Source organism: Lutjanus erythropterus, chromosome 5, assembly GCF_056507025.1.
Source record: "Lutjanus erythropterus isolate fLutEry1 chromosome 5, fLutEry1.hap2, whole genome shotgun sequence".
Classification (NCBI taxonomy): Eukaryota; Metazoa; Chordata; class Actinopteri; order Lutjaniformes; family Lutjanidae; genus Lutjanus; species Lutjanus erythropterus.
In genome coordinates, this window is record NC_139321.1 from 4,781,321 (window position 1) to 4,793,321 (window position 12,001).

Here is a 12,001-nt window from a genome sequence, read left to right on the forward strand (position 1 = left end):
GTGCAGAGCAGAGTGAACAGGTGGGAAGTTAGATACAGAAAAGGCAGGGAGAATCTGCTTAATTTTCAAAATAAAAGACCCCATTCAGACTCATGATTGTAAAGACGGACAAAAAAGAAACTATTTAAACACGTACCCTGCTTATCCATGATAGAAGCACAAAGAGCAAGGAAAGAGGACCTTATCAACAAAATCTGAGCAAGTAAACATGATCAGGCCGGCAAAATGCTTCTGAAATGCTGCTGGTGCAGACTGCAGTCATGGGGAAGACGGATCAGAACCGTGGTGCAGATGTTCTGTGCTTGTGCATCAACCGGTAAGAGTAATAAGATCGGGGAAGCCGAGGAGGGCGGATCATGCCTTTCCTATCCTGAGAAAGTTTTTTCAAATGCTCTCTTTTTTAGAGTGTATACACCCTGTAATGTAGTCCACATGATCTCCACGTGCAGATGGCTGCTGGATGAGTTCAGCTGCCAGTGTAAAACACGGAGGACTCGCGGATAGATTGGGCACCGGATCAGGTGGGCTCGACAGGGCGAGGAGGTTTTGTGTCGACCAGGATTAAAGGAATGATCTGTGTCCCGGATGTTTCTTAATGCACTGTCACATTATGTAAATCCTCGCTCCATATGAATGCCACAGATACTGTATTTGTCTGTCTGCTACTCGTTGTCTCCCCCATGAGCTGCGTGGATTGACCGCAATTTGTTTCACAACCTCCTGTATTTTTTTTTTTTTTTTTTTGCCTCCCTTTGGCTCTCGCTCTTCTGTCAGGGAGAGCGTGGTGGTAAACGACAGCACACCTCTCCTGTTGCTGTGTTTACAGGATGCGGCGAGGAAAGATCACAGGGCGTTCTTGCTGTGAACGAGACAAAAGTTTAGACAGAGGGAGAAGAAACGCTCCTGCAGCCTGTGAGGCTCTCGCAGAGACGCGTCAGCTTCATCCGCCTTTCTTCACAGACGAGTCAGCTCCCAGCTCTCCGTCCTCAGCCTCCGTTTCTTATCTCGCCTGCCCTCCTCCCCTCTCTGCAGCCCTGCTCCCTGCCTTCCTCCACCTTTAACACCTCTCCGTCTGACGGCTAGAACCGGGCTAATTGACAGACTGACCTGAGGAAAAGTAGTGTTACTCCTCCTTTTGTCTCCGGATCAAACATCCCTCTTGTCTCTCAGCTATCCTCTCATTTTTCCTTCCTCTCTTTTCTCAGCTCCTCGGACTGGCGCGGCATTGAAGCCTGCCGCTCGGCGTTCTTTCATACGGACTCGGAAATGAATCATGGCCGTGAGCGTGGGCAGTCGGTCATGATAGATGAGAAGGGCAGGGCCTGGGAGAGGAGAGAGTGGACAGACAGTTTGACTAGCCTCTGCAAGGTTGAACTTTAACAATGTGATGCCTACCACTGAGACCGGCCTCCAGCCCTTCCTCTGTCAGGAGACTTTCATCTCATCACACACTTACACACACTGTAAAACCACACAAGCTAATTTAACTCAAATAAATTGTTAAGACTGGTGTTAACAATTTATTTCAACTTAAAATTTGCATGTCAGGCTACTTAACCCTTGTCCTAACAACATATTTAAAATAGAAAGACTGACTGGAGTCCCTGATCACCTCAAGAATACACTAGACAAAAACATCATAGCAAAATGTTTGTTTATTTTGTCCTCTTTCTTCTCCACTTGAAGAAAAAGAACAGATCATTATTATTTTAAGAAAGTTAATTACTTTGCATATTTTGTTAAACAAAACTCTAATTTTCTTTAATTCAAACTGCAGCTTTATCTGCAGTACAAACCACATCAGTACCTAAAAGTTTATTTACCATCCTTTGTGTCTGGTATCATTTAGTTTTCAGTAATTTCAAGTTAACATTGTTTGTGCTGTATTTATATTTATATGGTGAAACCAACGCCAGTAAATCAAACTTCAACACTGCGTTTTATTTGTCTTTCATTACAAAAGTATTGGGGATCATAGAGAGACTTCTAATGTTAAAGGCAAGGTAGCAACAATGCAAAAGAACAAGACTCATATGAACTTAATCTTTTTCAATTACGTGTCAATTATGACACATTGTGTGGTGGTGGTTGTATCTGCAAAGACTCTGTCAGTTTGCATCCTGGGACGTACTGGTGCATTTATGAAATAGATTTTTTGCCACTTGCTAAAGGCAGCTATAGCATATGATTTTGGTACATGCTGTGCTCAGTGAATGCTTGCATGTGTCGTGTGTTGCTAACATTAGCTATCAGTAACTATCCAGCTAACAACTGTACATTAGTTAGCTACCGTTGCTTACTATTAGACATAACCAGTGAGCCAATGATTGATGTAGATTAGCTAACGTTTTGCTAACATTAGCTAAGCTGAGATAAGACTCTCTTAAAATTTGGTATTTCAGCCGGGGGCGGTGCCTTATCTCCCGAGTGTTGTGTGCCTGAGCATTCTTGTTGACTTTCATGGACTCATCTCGTCACGTTTTGATAAGCTAGCAAAACCATGACCTAAAAAGTTGTTAACTGGCCACATTTTTGCCTTAACCCAGAGATAAAACCTGCAGGAAACCTGATACATTTTAAGCACTAATTAAAAAAGAAACCCAGAAAAATTATATGAAGTCATTAGGAACAGACTGATTGACAAAGTCATGAAAAAATGGAATGATAGAATAAAGCACCTGAGAGATATAACAAAAACATATACCTCTGAGGTCTGCAGGTACTTCAGTCATTGGGAATAAGGTCCAATTATACCAGATTACAAAAAATATATTATATATCTTCAACTCACTAAAACTCTTTAAAGCACATAATTTGAGTAAACATTAATATTATTAATATATATATATATATATATATATATATATATATATATATATATATATATATATACATACATATATATATATATATAGATATATATGAATACAAGTTGTTCTATTACTGAAGCTGCTAGAAACGGTCCTGGGGAAAGGTACTTTATTACTATTTTATTTATTGTATATTGCTGAATTTCATTCCCAGGTCAGGCAAGTGTGTTTGAAATCTCATTGTCCCCTTTTACTTGCCCAGTATAAATTGTTTCACTTATAAGATGCTGTCAAATAACAGCAAACGTCTATAAAATGTGAGAAAATAGTGAAAAGTGTCCAGTTTTTCTAATTCCAAGTGTCTTCTTTTGTCAGTCTAAAACATAAAGATATTCAGTTTAATATTATAATAAGCACAGAAAAGCAGGGGAGTTCCATATTTGTGAGGTCGAAAACAGTATTTTTGCATGAAACATTACTTTAATAATTAAACGGTTAGCAAAATTGTTTAATCTATTAGTCTTTTTTTTTTTTTTTTTTTTTTTTTTACCACTTTGCCCGTTTGAGCAAGTGAGTTCCTAGATTTACTAGACCAGCATGGTATTTTACTTCCCCTGGGCAACAGGGCAAGCTTTATTGTTGAGCCCTGCTTTTCCTGTGGAGGAGCACATGCATCAAGACAAATCTTTAACAACTCTGTATCATCTGTTCTCACTTCCTGCCCTTTCTCTTCTGTTTCTTCTTCTTGCCTCCTCTTCCTCAGTACAGTACATGTCAGCTGATCTGCCTTCCTCCTCCTATGATTTGACTCTGATGAGATAATATAAGTCATGTACAGTAGCCGTAGAGCAGGCCTCAGAGATCACTGTTGACTTTAACAACGCTGTCACTCACCACAGTGGGTTTTCCCCTACTATTGCTCTCCCTTTTTTTGCACCAAAGTGCCACTGAACGTTATCTTTATGACTGTGAAAACCGACAGCTGCCGGTAGGAGTGAAATAATTGCCACTGCCAGTGTGACAGACATTATTGGCTCACTGGTACAATAGCAGAACAATGGCATTCTTCTCCAAAGCGTTTGGAAGCCAGAGGAATTCATGCATTCTCATTCTGTGGACGAGCCAGTTGCTTGCAGCTGGAGCGAAGGGGTCTGAGCGATTACAATATAACGTTTTGTCACTTTGTACTCTCAAAATGCTGCTTTATTTGCGCGTTGTCAATCACAACAAAAAGAGCTACCCGGATCCAAAAGCATCTTGGCAAGATAATTCTCAGCTTAAAAATCCACCCCGCTGCTTTTACTGGCACGGAGAGGAGCAACATGTCATCGTCTCACAGGCAGATCACAGATAGCCGTGCAGTCTGTGGGCCTCGCAGTCACAGTCACAGCCAGCTGTACCACACAGGCAGCTGGATTTGTCTCCAACACTCAAATTCACTGAGAAAAACAAAGTGTCCCCTGCAAAATGTTCCATGTACATGTGCTCTTTACTAATACACAAATCTACTGTGCAGGGAAAATGCCATAAATGTCCTTTTCTTTCAAATACGATCCTTACACATTCAGTATGTGCTTTAACACTAGAAACGCCAAAAAGTGTCTGTATTTTCATCTAAAACATTTTTTCAAATATATTTTTTACTATAAATTATGCAAGACACAAAGAAATGTCATCATGTTTTTCCTGTTTCAGTCATAGGTGGTCCTATTGACCACACAGAAATTATTTTGCACAGCTGGAGATGCATCTTGGTTGCTTAGCAACTATCATTGTCTCTGTCATTAACCTTCACAAGTGGTTTCCTGACACTGAAATACAAATAATTAATTAATTAGATTCAATTAAAAATAAAGTAGGTAGGAGAGACCAGCGATGGTTGTTTAGGTTTCAGCACCTATGACTTTTGATTTTTTGTGTTAAAACGCTTTTAAAACAAAGTACCCTTACTTATTACAAATAGCAATTTTATCCAGTTTTATTTTTGTACTTGAGTACTTGATTATTTCTGTGATGGTTCTAGGTGGAAAGTTGTTATTATTAATGTTAAAATAACATATTTATAATCTTATTAATTATATTTAACTGTTTCTTGCTCTGAATGATTCTAGATTAATCCAAAATTTGAATCAGATCACTGATGGTCATTATCCTGCTGTGATAATATGCAATTGTTACAGTTTACTCTATGCTGCAGCATGCATATTGATGAATCTAAAAATAACTCTTACAAAATTTACATTTTGGTGTTATTTCCTGCTTTAAAAGATAACAGAATAAATGCATTAGTCTCTTAGTCTGATCTTTATCAAAATGACCACTTATGGTCATTCCAGTAATGATGGAATCTGGCATTTCTATGTTAAGTTCCAACATCAAATAATTTCATGGTGATGGCTGAGATTATTATTTATGATCAAGTCTGTGTTTGTGTCATCGCTTGTGATGAGACTGATGTATCAAACGGTTTCATTCACCATCTATTTCATGTGCCAAAAATAACTCATTGATGGAATCAAGACGATCTCTTTTGTAGAAAACTCACAATAACTGTGATATTTTCCAGCCCACATCACAGACAGGGACTGTGATAAAATCTCACTTATAGTGTTGCTGGATCTCACTGCTATATTTGCAGCCCTTGCAGGGGGAACATACCACTAGGCAAAGGTCGGCAACTGCCTGAAGCGCCAAGCTTCCCAGAGCCACATAAAACACCTCATAAACTTATTATTAAGAAAGGCTTTCCTTCCTTTTTTTGTAAGTAATTATGTGTTCCTAAAAACCCATACACTATAATGGCACCAGAATGTTTAACCACCCAGCCAAATTTGAATGATCCAAAATATTGAGTTTTCTTGTTTTGTAATGCCATCGCTATGACCTGAAAACAACACGAACCATAGATGCTTCATCTAGCAGCTTTATTGGACGTGTCCAGACATGTTTGAGCCACCGGAGCCAGAGAACATGACAAGATGTTTTTTTCTTTTTCTTCTTTCTTATGTGTTGCAACACATGTTGTTATTTGACAGGTTGTTGCAACTTAAATGAGTTGAAGTGAACATGCTGGGCTGATTTGAACTAAAGGAGTCACTGACGGTACAATTATAACTGACCAGTCGTAGATTTGTTGGGGGACCATGGCCCCAGCATGTCACCGAGCCATATTTCAGGTCTGCCCAAGAACTTTCTGGAGTCCACTTAGAGGACGTGCTCCCCACATGTGCAGTAGATGAGTCTGTACTGTCACAGCAAATGTTAGATACATGGATGTCTGCATGCAACATTTGATGATAAAAATTTTTATCACACAAGTTCCTTGAAACCTTGCAGATGCAGAAAGCATAATGCCATCTTAACTTGAAAGATTCTATGATCTTATGACACATCAGTAGATTCAAGAAGACAGTAGCCAACTTGTGTGAACAAACAGTTCGTATTAGTGCACAGGTAAGGATGAAAAATGAAACAAAACTACCCCAGCAATGCTGAAAAAGGAGGGAGCAGGAAGATACTAAAAGACAACACCCACCTCAGCCAAAACATGTACACCCTGCTGCCATCTGGCAAGAGATACAGAAGTATCCACTGCCATACCAAGAAGAGCAGCTTTTTTCTTCAAGGCACAGCTAACAGTCAGGAAAAAGCCAGTTAGCAAGCTAACTTTGTGCTAGGAAGTGGAGAAGAACTTTTCTGTCGATCTTTGGTTAAATATGTCTGCATTTCGCAAGACTTTACTTTCATGTTATTTCCTTCATTTTCTCTGTTGACGTAAATTGCAATTAAAAATATTCGGGGATATAGAGCAAGGTGATGCCCCTCATGACAGACATCATACGGACAAAAAATAAGAACCCACATATCCACCTATAAATATATAATTTCTTTCCAGATGTATTAAATATAAGCGACAAAACAATCCCAATATCCATTGAGTAAAATATCATACATTCTTTAAATGTCGTAGGTGCAAAAATGACTGAAATGAAACTACTGTAACATTTGACCTTTAATTTAAAAACAAAAATCATCACCAAGGAAATTGCACAATAAACTAAAAAAATTATTTCCCCATTTAGCTTCTTTGCTACTTGCACAAAATATACAAAACTAATACATTTTTGTTGAAAATCGCAAATTGTCAAAGTGCAATTCTTCACTCAGAACAGAATAAAGAAAAAAGCAGTTTTTCTGTTCATCCACTGCTGGAAATGCAGACCCTGTAACTGTGTTAAAGGATGGTATTTGTGCAGTGTAAGACAATTTGTGCTGGCATAAATACAGACTACTACAAATGCATGCTGATCATTGCCAAGTGGACTAAGCTAGTTTGGAATTATGCAGAAGACACTTATAGGGCCCAGGAGAGACATCCTGCTGATGAGCTGTGTAATGGACCCTCGTCCTGGATGCTGCCGCCCGCCTGTTAAAGCTGGGCTGGGCTAGGATGTAGTGGTTTACCAGATGGGTAAACCAGGTGTCAAGTCTTCCAGGTACAATGCTACATTAAAAATAACATGACAGACAGTGTGATCAATCAGAAACAGGAGCTCTTGGTGATGACAGCCATGTATACTGGGATACTCGCACGGAGGATTTGTTTTGTGGCCGCATGAGTTTTCAGATCAAAAGCTTGGACATGGCTTTGCACTGAAGAGATTAAAAAGTTGCCATCAACTTTTCTCTGCATCCACACAGCGGCCTGAGCAGCCGACAGCTGAAGACCTACAGCAATAATGAAGAAATTCTTTTACATGCTTCAGAATCAAGACAAATCATGTAAAAAAAAATGTAAAAAAAAATATATAAATACCAACAATATTACATAGATGTGATTTATGAAATGTTTTGCTTTTGTTTTTTGTTTTTTTGTTTTTTTTATTTCTGACTTGCTCTGTGCCAGAAAACACCCTTGTCTGGCATAATCCCAACATGCAACAATCCCAAACCCCAACATGCTGTTCAGTTGCGTGCACATACCATCATGCCACACACACGCACAGTTTAGACGGTGTGCAGGCGCACATGAACGTCACGTAAATGACGTCTTTCAAGTCAACTTGGCATCTTGGGGCTTTAGGAGACTTGGATTATACTGGATGAGCAGCATGGAGGCGTTTTATGTTTGTGATTTGTTTGGTTTTTAAAAGATTCTGAGACACAGTTTTCCTATGAAACTCCAGCAGTGTTTGGTAAAAAACTAAACCCGACCTTCAATCCGGATGAGGGTGAGTAGATAAAGACCGAGTTTTCATTTTTGGGTGAACTATCCCTTTAACTGTATCACATTTGTGAGCATTTGTGACTTAGTCTGGTGATGCCAGTCTACCACTCATCAACACAGTCACCAGATGCAGCAGCATCAGTGGCTGTCACAGGGCTGGGGGCGCCCAGTTGACGCAATGCCTTACATCATACTATTTCCCTGAGTCATAACTTTATTTAATTTGACTATAAGATGATACACACAGATTCAGTGTGACTCACACTTTCTGAGGCAAAAACTCTGAAAAGTAGTCTGTTAAGTTTCTTGGCACCTCCATCACCAGTGACCTGAAATGGGAGAAACACTCATCTAATGTCATCAAGTGAGCGCAGTAGAGAATGTTCTTCCTCAGACAGCTCTGCAAGATGAACATCTCCCTAAAGGTACACGCCCGGTTCTACAGAGACGCCATCAAGATTCATCAGACTGGAGCACATCGCCAGGACAAGGCACCTGCATTCTGCACGGTGTCAGAGCCAGGAAACGTGCCAGCAGGACAGTGGCGGACCTCCACACAAAAGCTTCTTCCCTGAGGCCGTCACTCTGCTCAACAACCCATCTTAAACTATCTTCCCATCAAAATTAGCATGTAAACACGGGCCTTTAGATAACAAAATGATCAGAAACTTTTATTGTGAGGAATTTGTAGGAAATAAACGTTTAAACGCTGTTCAGCCGCTTGACTAAATTCAAGCACTCCATCAGTAAATACCCACTTTCAAGTGTTTGGGCTGCAGCACAGAGTCAAACCAAATCAAACAGCACATGCAGAAGAAAAAGGAGCAAAAGAGGGGACAGGCCTTCACTGCCTCCGCAGAAACTGGGAGAAAATAGCATGCTCTCCCAGGTACCATATTCCTGTCAATCAGAGCTGAAGCCGACAACTAATCGTGTCTGACGCAGAGTCATTTGACCTGAGAGTGAATGGCAATTGTTACCTTTCCGACTGAAGAAAAAAGCCACACGTTAGCGGGTGTTAGTGGGTTTTTTTTCCTGGTATAAAAGGGGCTCTAGTTTCCTCCCGAGCTCCCAACTGCCCACCACTCATTGCCACCGGTACCCCCGTCCCCTCAGACACACACGCGCAAACACAAGCACACAGTGCAGTTTAACACACACCTGCAAACTATGGACAATCGCTGTCCCCTTCAACGGACCCAACCGTCCTGCCAGGACTGTGTAATACATGTGCAATTGATGCATATTGCAGAATATTTATCTCCATTACTCATCCAACCTGTTTTGTGCTTTCTTTTGAGTCTTTCTTAGTATTAGTCTTCCTTTAAATACGGATAAATAATATCAATAAATAATGTTAATAATTTGTGTGTTTATTACATTTGTTTGGAAGCAGCTCAAACATGCAAATTATTGTTTTGCAAGACTGAAGCAGAACATGTTCTACTTTTATCTGTGACTAAACCAAAAAAGATGTTCACAAATAACCCTATGCTGGGTAAAAATACACAGAAATAATAATAACCCAATGGAGAGGTCAAAAGGAACCAACATTGGGTCAAAATAACCAAATTTAATAATACTAATCATAATAATGATTTCTAAAAATGTGAAAAGGATCAACAATTGGGGCAAAATAACTCAATTTACTACTACTAATAATAAAAAATCAATGAAAAGGTCGGAACCAAAAGGTCGGAACCAAAATTGGGTCAAAATAACCCAATTTATGATTTAAAATAATAACCCAATGAAAAGGCCAAAGGCAACCAAACAAACAACCAATCAAAATAACCCAGTTTAAGAATAAAATAATGACCCAGAATGACCCAGTGCCGGGTTACACAAAAAACTCTAACTGTGTCAAGTGTGACCCGGCATTTTTAGTGCTTATATACAGCATACTGCAATGCCTTATAGCAGAGAGCAGGATACTCATTTCTCTTAACTTGTTCAGTACTTATAATTCTAAACTTGAACAATTGTTTAGTAATCCTATCTTATTTGTACATTTTATTCTTAGTTTTAATGGTATTATTATTTGTTCATAAATCCTGTATTTAACTTTTTAATCTTTAAAGTTACTCTCTTTAAACGTTTTATGTTTTCTTGTTACATTGCACTGTTTTACCAAGTCAAATTCATGTGTACTTTGTACATTTGGCAAATAGAGTGATTGTAAATCTGATTCTGATTCGGGTCAGAATGTCCCATCAGTGTGGTTCTTATATTCCTGGAACGCTGACACTCGGTGCTCTCACTCTCTACAGTGTTGTTCTGCTCTGGACCAAATTCAAATTCATCAATTTGGACTGAGAGAGAGAAAAGAAGAAAAGGTGAGCTTTAGCGTGCTGCAGTTTTATTCAGCAGCTTCCCGTGGCGAGCAGAGGAAGACTGAACTGTTAGTCTGTGTGTATCTTTCAGTATATGAATGTCAATCCTGGTTCAACTTAAAGACAAGCCAGCAACAAGACGAGTTAGAAGAGGCACTCAAGCTTCGGGCACATGCAGGATGGTGGCTTGGAGGCCGTCCTCATTCACTCCGTCTATTGTGGGTGGCAGAAGAATGAGCAAAGGAAGAGGATCTCTGAGCCAGACAGGGGAGAGAAAATTGCCTGTAGCGTTGTGGATGTAATAGGGGAAGGCAGTGATGCGTTTCCGCCAGGCTCGTCTGGTCACCAGGGAGCTTCTGTCTCCAGCGCTCGCCACTCGCACTCAACGGACAGAAACTTCTCTTGCTCCTCCTCGCCTTCGCCTTAGTTTTCCAGTTTTCTCCGCTGCCTTAACTCTACCCGAGGTAAATATAACCGCAGCCTCTAGAGAGTGGGTGGGTGTACGTCTCCAGCTCGATGGGGAGTTTGCGGCATGTGTTTGTGTGTGTGTGTGTGTTTTTTTTCTCCCACCCTTATGCAGAGGGCCATCTCTTTCAAGCTAAATCTGCTCGCTCACTGTGGTTCCTGTCTCTGCTGGGCATCTGCTAATGCCTGCTCAATTACATCCAGTATACACACACAGAATACAGCCTGATGTGTGTGTTTGGGGGGAGGGCAGACACCTTTGAAGTACCGCAACGCTGCCCCGGGATGCGTGGTCGAATGTCGCCGGGAGGGGAAAAAACAAACGAGCGAATAAACACACAAACCTGTCAGAGGCCAAAACAAGCCAGTCTCTTGGTTTGATGCCCTCAGGGGAGGCTAGAGATGCACTGGCGCATTAGCCTACTGCGTGTGAGCGCTCACAAGAGGTGGTGGAAGTGGCTGGCAGGGTTAAACGGTCAGACGAGCCTTCAATTTGTGCGACCTGTAACTGTAGCTGTGGTTCATTAGGGAGCGGCGAGGCAGGGACCCAGGGGACTCCGTTAATTACACCGTTCAGACTCCTTGATGGGCCGAGAAAGGCCGCTAACACGCAGCAGGAGGGCCCATGTACCCGATGCGTGTGTGTGTGTGTGTGTGTGTGTGTGTGTGTGTGTGCGTCCTGTTGGTGTAAACACACCGCACACTTCAGGAAAGCAAGCTCCTTTGAATAACAGAGGAAATGTGTGCCAAATCATACCTTACAGTTTGGTCTGATGTTGAGTTTTCTTGTAAAGTAAACTCAGTGTTCCTGTCATAATGAGTCCTGAAGACAACACCTTACTAAAATACTGCCTGATCTAACACGATCAACACTTTGATACAATGAGACAGATAAATTATTCAGTGACTTATCGACTCATTTAAATAGGCTGCTTTATATTTATCTCAAAACAAATCTTTTAAGGATATTTTGTGCTCTTCAACAATATTATTGTCGTGAATGCTGTCACAAATTATTGATAGTGAATGAAAATTCATTCATTATCTACTCGCCCTCTTGCTGATTGGTCAGGTTTAGATTTTTAGTCCACAAAACGCTGCTGGGGCCCTACCTTACACCTGGCGCAAAGCTGTTGCACCGCCAGCGCAAGTGGTTTTGCTGTCTT